The sequence below is a fragment of the Austrofundulus limnaeus genome, unplaced genomic scaffold, assembly GCF_001266775.1.
Source record: "Austrofundulus limnaeus strain Quisiro unplaced genomic scaffold, Austrofundulus_limnaeus-1.0 Scaffold290, whole genome shotgun sequence".
Lineage (NCBI taxonomy): Eukaryota > Metazoa > Chordata > Actinopteri > Cyprinodontiformes > Rivulidae > Austrofundulus > Austrofundulus limnaeus.
Window position 1 is genome coordinate 552,344 of NW_013952692.1, and position 7,857 is coordinate 560,200.

The following is a 7,857-nucleotide window of genomic DNA, read 5'->3' on the forward strand; positions in this document are numbered from 1 at the left end:
AAATAAATGTGTAGTGGAATAAAGAAAATGTGGAGTTGTAAAACAATAAGAACAATTTTTTTTGAAAATGTTTGGGAATTGTGTTCTTTGATAAATGTCTTTATAAATAAACTTATATATAAACTTATGGCCAATTCACATTTTAAAGTGCTGAGAACTTTTGGTTTCATTATTGTAAAGAAGGACTTAGACTCATTGGCCTTATTCCAGCATTACAAGCTGAAATGTAACGACTCAGTTTAAGGATGCTGATGATCTTCAACAACAAAATAAATCCTCTCCAGTTACACCCGCAGTCAAAAACATATGTTTAGTGACTGATTAATCATGAGTATCTAATTAAATATTACATTATTTTAGTTTAAATTCTGAGAACTTTCAGGCATAGAAATAAGAACTTAGTCTGATAAATAAAACAGAACATGTGTAATGCTGAACATTTAGGATCTCGGCAGCTTTTACAGCAGAGGGAGTTTTGCCTCCCTGCCCCGGACCCTCATCACGTCCTCCAGTGTGACAGCAGCCGCTTCAATCCCAGAGAGAGCGTCTGGGAGAAAGCACCGCAGAGACCAGGAGAGAGATGAAAGGGACGGGAAAGTGAAGAAGACAGGAAGAGAGGAGGAGGACCAGAGGTTGACAGGAAGAGGAGGAGGGGGGGGGGGGGGGGGGGGGGGGGGGGGGGGGGGGGGGGGGGGGGGGTGACTATGAACAGGACAAAAAGTTTTGTGTAAAAAAAAAAAGACAAATTCATTTTTAAAGCTGGTTGATGTTTGGCTTTGCAGAAACACAAACTTAGGAACGTTTTGTTGACTTGACGTCACAAATCCCATCAAACAGAATATGTATTTTTGAAAGATTATTTTACACGAGTATCTTAAACCAATTGTTTTTGACAAGCTCTGCCTTTGTCTTAAAAAAGCAGCATTAACATACATGCATTCTCAATGCATCAAATCAACTATAAGTTAGTCAACTTAACAACAACTGACTCAAATATGTTGCAATTGTAGCTGAAACTGATGCAACACAAATTGCAAGTGCTAACAGATTGCTCAAAATCTTTGTTTAAACTCTTTAGAGCCACCGCTGTCTCTCTGTTAGCAAAATATCTCGTGAATCGCTGGGCAAATTTTAATGAAACTTCCAAAATGTAATGGATGCACAAAGTGATCACCTTTTAAAGTCAATTCAAGTTAATCACCATAATGAACTTTAATTAACACAAAAAAGGTAACAACAATACAAGTTTTACTAATCTGATATAACAGTAGCTGAAAGTTATTCAACCTGAAAAATCTAAGGCAATTGTTCCAAACGTTTCAGGTTTTGATCCTCAGAATAAGCAGAGACCTGTGCATGCATGTCAACCCCTTCAGACATTTATCTGATTTACCTGTAGAATGTAGAATAAGCCTCAAAAATCTGTATTTTCAGCAAGAATCTGCATTACTCGCATCAAGGGTAATCATTTGCCCAATGATTCATGAGATAATTTCTTTTCACGGGTTCTGACATGTAAAATTAATTTGAACCTGAGTTCTTGAAAAAAAAATACGAAAAACTTGAAAAGGTCTGGGCAATTGCCCGACACGTCCATATAGCTGCAAAATGAGGAAAAATCTGGGTAAATTATAGAAATCCATACAACTTGACATGTATGCCTGTACCCCAAACTATTTTTGGGTGATAAACATTGATATTGATCCAATTTATTAATAAATACAAATACAATAAAATAAAATACAATAAAACTCTAAACTATAAAAGATAAAAAAGGAAAAACTGATAAAAAATTTTCAAACAAACATAGCCATATCACAATTGTCATTATGCTACTTTTATTACTGTATTTATTCATGTATAATACTAGAAATTTAAAGGCACAGTGTGTAGGATTTTGTCAATTCTTTTAGCCGAAATTGAGATAATCACTAATGACAATAATAAAAAAAAAACATGTCTAATCATTGCAGACAAAGGCTACGTTCACACTGCAGGCAAATCTGACTCATATCCGATTTTTTCAAATTCGACCCAGGCCGTTTCAGTATGTGGCTTTAAATCGGATATATATCTGATGTTTTCAAAGTGACTGCAGTGTGAACGCTCATGTCACATTCATCTGACTTTTTCATCAGTGAGGAGGGGGTGAAGGATCAATAAGACACTAACCTCAAGTCTCGCTGTTTAAATCTGCAGCTCCGTGTGTTTACAGCTCCAAAACACAAGTCCAGTTGCTTCATCTTTTTACTTTTCATTAGTAAGATAATAACGATGTCCAGCCTGGGTCGCGGAGAGTATCGATCCTAAAGTTAGCTACTCGGTTGATACTTTTTTCCAGCTCGTAGTTTCGTTTAAAAAAAAGCTTCACTGGAGCATCCCGGTCAGAGGCAGGATCAAATATAAACACTGAACTTAAGAAGCATGTCAGATAATTACTTAATCGCTCTCTGATTAAAAAACAACTTACGATTTGATGTGCAAAATGTAGCATCCATGCTAGCTCTGTAAACAAACARGCCGGCTGATGAGACGTCACGTCTTTTACTGCGCATGCGTGTCACATCAGTGCTGTGTAGCGTTCACACAGGGGTCTGATACAGGTCACATTTAAAATGTAATGTGAACGTTCACACGAAAAGATCGGACTTTTTCAAAAAATCGGAACTGAGCATTAAGACCTGCAGTGTGAACGTAGCCAAAGACCTTGTTTTATTATTTTTACCTTATAAAAAGCTGTTTATATCTCCATGGTCGCGGGTCGCCACTACAGGCAGCCGCCATCTTGCACCGCCATCTTGTCTACGAAGGCTCATGAAGGACAAACTGCGGTGGCGGCGTCAAAACCGGTTTTAGTTGTAATACTATAAATGTAATATTTGTTGTCTGTCATTGTAGCTAGGATAATTTTACTTATTAAAGCTCATAATCTTACCACTTGAAACATCACGAGCCCTGAAGCTGCTGGCAGACATCACGGTTGGAATTATCAAAGGTTTTTGACACCTGAGAGACACCGTAGCAATTCCTTTACGTTTGGAAGTGGGGGGTGGGGGGTGGGGAGGAGGACCAGGGAGGATGATTCAACCACTCAACCACTAGATGTTGCTGAAAACAACAAATCCTACACACTGTGCCTTTAACCCTAAAAATCATCCATAAAGTGGGGGAGTAGTATTAGACACGGGTTATTGATAATTCAATTTTTAATCCTTTTTAGCTCAAAAAATAACCATCGTATTATGCTTGAATAAATACGGTAGTTTTTAAGTACCTCACTCTCTTATAATAAAAAAGACAAAATTGTTGATAGTCATTTTTAAAGGCAATTAATTGTGAAAATCTTTTCAAGACCCCACCCTGGTGTTTCACCCACAATGGGGTCCTGACCCCGACTTTGGGAACCAATTTTTCTAAAGGGATATCCCGTGCGATCGAATAAATCTGCACATTAGTTTTAAAGTTTGACCAAAACATCTGCAGCTCTGCCGTTTCTCACTGTTATATGATTTTTAGTCTAAAACAGTGGGGAGGAATAGGCCTTTAATTCTGCTCCGATGGAGTTTCAGCTTGAATGTCAGTTTCACTGTTTGCGAACCTGAGTTGTTTTCCAGTGATCCTCTGCTGTAAGAATGGAAGAGTTTAATCTGATACTGTATGCAGCATTGAGCCGAGGCAGCTGGAGCTGCTCGCGCCCTTCGGTAGCTCTAACTCAATTATTTTCTCACCTAATACAATTTTTCTGCTCTTTCATTTGATTAGCGGTGCTGTGTGTGTAATCCCTCTTCATCCCGCGCGCCGGCTGATCATTTACGTCTGTCTGTGTGGAATGTTTCAGAAAGGTCACCGTGCCTTTTTGAAGGATGGAGGGGGGGATCTGCGGAGGCTGTGCCCATGTTTATACACTGATCCTTATCTCGCCCATCAGGTTGTGGAACGTGTGTGAAATCATGTGTTATTAATGGTCTTTGTTTGCAGCTGTACGTTTGAGACGACGGCGTTTGCACCTCTGTCCTCTCACCTTCACCAACACTGAACGCCTGCATGTGTGTGTGTGTGTGTGTGTGTGTGTGTGTGTGTGTGTGTGTGTGTGTCAGTGTTTGTGGGTTTATTTGTGAGCAGATGCAAAAAATAGCTCAGCGTGTGTTGACTCAGAGTCACATCAGCCAGTGGACAAGCCTCCTTTTGCTCCACCTGCCTTTTTCTTCCACTAATCACAGCGTATTGATCGTCACGTCTGCTTCATCAATATTTGTTATGCATGGCATTTCTATCTTCTGTCAACATCGCGAGCCGTGGAAAATAATTCCACCAAGGACGCATCCTCTAGGAAACAGATTATTCGTCCAAACAGCAGGTGACATTAGGAGAGTAAATTTGTATAAGGAATCATTCCCCTCTTCTGCAGCTCAGGCAATATGTCTGCCTCCAGGCTGACTTTTTAATATCTGCAGCAACACAGAAATGTGATTATAAAAATACGAGCAATGATTTTATGACATTATTCAACATGCTTTATTAACATACAGCAGGGTGTGTGTGTGTGTGTGTGTGTGTGTGTGTGTGTGTGTGCTCGGCTGCTACTCAAACAGCCATTGTAGAGGCAAAAGAAGGAATAAAGTCATAAACTTCATTTGGCAAAAGCAGCAAACACACATGAACAGAACGGAAAAAGGAATGAGGATGGTTGAAAGTGAGGGAAAGTTTATTTTCTGCCACAGATTCATCTCACAACACTTCTGTTTGGGCAGCAATGCAAAAAAAATAATTCATTCAGACTGCAGCGTTTTGGTTAGGATTCAGATTTTTTTTTCACTTCTAGTCTCTGAATCCAAATATGGGCCTAAAGTGCGTAAAGTACACATTTTCTGAGTCAAAGCAGGTTTGAAGTGGGCGACGTCACAACGTGAACAACTTAGAATGCAGTTTTTTAATTTGTGCACACAAAAAATAGGCCGTTCTTTTCAAAAACAGGCTGATCAAGCACTATTGCTATATTTCTGTAATATCAGGCTGATAAACCCTGAAAGGTGCAAAATGCTCTAACGAAAGCTAACCTCACTCGTTTCTCTATTAGATTCACAATTTCTCTCCTGCAAGGTTGAAAAGACAACAAAATAATTTCCTCTTTAGTCTTCCGTGGGTAAGTTTTAACCCGGTAACAACAATAACAACCGAATCCTTAATGATGAGTAATAGCATCAAAAACTCATATCAGTTTCCTCCCAAATGAGTCAACAAAGTAAATCTCCTGAATAACAAATGGCGACATGCCACTAATCGTTAAGCTATTATAAGCGGATGGGCTAATTACTGTACATCTGCAGAGAGCAGGGGAGGTTGCAGCTCCTGCAGATGATTTCCCACTGCTGTCAGTCGAGCTAATGGCAACCTGCACCACATCATCCTCAACTTTGGTGCTCGTTTAATCTTCCGACTAAGCGCTGCTTGACCTGCGTTTGGAAAAAAAAGTGGAACAGGAACGGCAACTTTTGTAATTTTCTGTGTTATTGCGCTCTCGGTTTGAGATTAATTCACGAGTGTCAAACTGCGCAGTAAGTGCGAGGCTCATCAGTAATGTAACACAGAGCAGATGCCATAAATTTACACCGCAAACATTTAGCTAATGACTTTGCTCAGCGTAGACAAAATGACTGAGCGGGACTGATGTTCATTCAGCAGCAGCTGTCCTGCTGCTTCAGAACTCACCAGTCTTTGCTCGTTTTTACATCAGGATTTAACATCTTTAACGGAGACATATCCTGCATTTAAGTCATTCATGGGGTCTTTATAAATTGGAACTGCAATGCTTTGGTCTGAATTCTTCCTTATTGTAACTCCTCAAGCCCCGCATCTTTTCTGAGGCATGTCTCAAAATCAACTCTTTTTGAGGCTGTCTCTTTAAACTCTTTAACCTTCCAGAGTGGTCCATTCCAGTTTGATGGAGCAGTTTACAACTATATAGCTGCGCAGAAACTATTTACAAATAAATTAGAAGATGTCAACAAGGGAAGACTTGTCCATGCAGCCTCACATGTTGAAGCCAGAGTCTGATCCAGAACCAGAGGAGAATGAAGACCACCAAATTATAGTTGGTAAGTCCAGACCTTATTTAGAAGTCCTGCTGCAAATAATGTGATGGAATTAAGAGGTTTGTCTGGTTGTCAAAAGGATGAGCAGTGGGCAGCAAACAGACACAGGAGACAGAGTGGTACAGAGGGAGGAGATTTCAAAAGGCAGGCTTGGTTTCTTACAGGTTCCAGGAGGAGTCGCCACACTGGGGAGAGGGTAAGTTCCACAGGTAGGTGATTCAGGTGTTCCAGTGGCTAAGGACCAGAGGAAAGAGCAGGTGAGTCATTTCTTTAATGGGTTCTCAGGCAGACAGAATTGGACCCTCAGGCAAGTTTCTGAGCACAGGGAAAACTGATAAATAAGACTATAGAGCGGCTGCTCCAGCGCTGCTCTGTTCTTCTTCTGTTATGCAATGGAGGTTGGCAAAGAACGTTTAGGTGCATTACCACCACCTACCAGAATGTGTCGGCCAGAAGGGTCCCAGCAACCCCTCTGTGTTTTTTTTTAACTAAATAAAGCCCTGAAAACAATTTCTAATGGACTTCAATATCTCCCTAACCAAAAACTGAAGTTTTTGTTGTAAAATCTTGTCCTTCGGTACTCTTCTCTGCTGATGCTGAGTTACTACATTATATGATCACATGATCCAGTGTTTCTGCTTCTGCACAATAATCACAGTTTCCACTCTGTTTTCCAATGATCTTTTTAGACTTGTGTACCCCCTGAGCCATTTTGTCACACCACTAGTACCCCCTCAGTCAAATTATGATTGTCAAAAACTATAATGTACAACAACTGATTATGAAATGAAAATTATTTATTTCATTCCCTAGAACATTAAATTCTCAGGCATTTTATTATTTTCAACTCAAATTAAACAGAGATCATTGCCTTGAAAGTGAATATGTAATTAAATAAATAAACCAGGTAATGGCAGGTGAAGGAAGCAGCAGCGTCCAAAATACATTGTGTTGTCCAAAATACATCAGAAACCATGACAAATGAGCAAATTCCGTGAGATTTCGCATTTTAGATTCCATTTGGTGTCAATTCTGTGATTCCGTTTGCATTTTCCGCATTGCAGAAATCATAGGGCCCTACATATCTCAGTCCTATTTTTTTTTACACACTTGGGAAATTTTTCCACTTACCTCCTGTAATATGCTTGTGTACCCCAAGGAGTACATGTACCCCTGGTTGGGAATCACTGATCTAATGTACTGTTTAATCTTGTATGTCCAAGTCTCATACAGAAACTTCAACACACAATAAAATGTCTTCCTCCTTTCAGTTTTAACAACTCCAAACTTTTGTCCAACCCATTATTTTTTCTATCCCAAAATTCTTGTCACTTTGACCTTTTCTTTAATAATGTTCTTTAACTCTGCTTTTCTATGATTACAGGGAAAGTCAACAACTCGTTTAGATGCCCCTTTGCTCTGCTAATTCATTTCCTCCAACCCTAATGTGAGATGGTCCCCATGAAACACAATTTCCCTTCTAACTTGGAATAGCCTATGTGACGTCTGTTGTAATTCAGCCTGTCTTGACTCTGACTTCATGTTTTGAATACTTGTTAGTGCACTACTAGAATCTGAAACTTATAATAAAAATAACAAAAAAACACCACTGTCCTCAATCCCAGCACTGGTCTGATCACAACTGCAGCCTTTTAAACCCAGGAGCTCATCACAGGAACCTGCTGCAGCTGTGCTCAATCAGGAAACACTCTCTCTCTCTCTCTCTCTCTCTCTCTCTCTCTCTCTCTCTCTCTCTCTCTCTCTC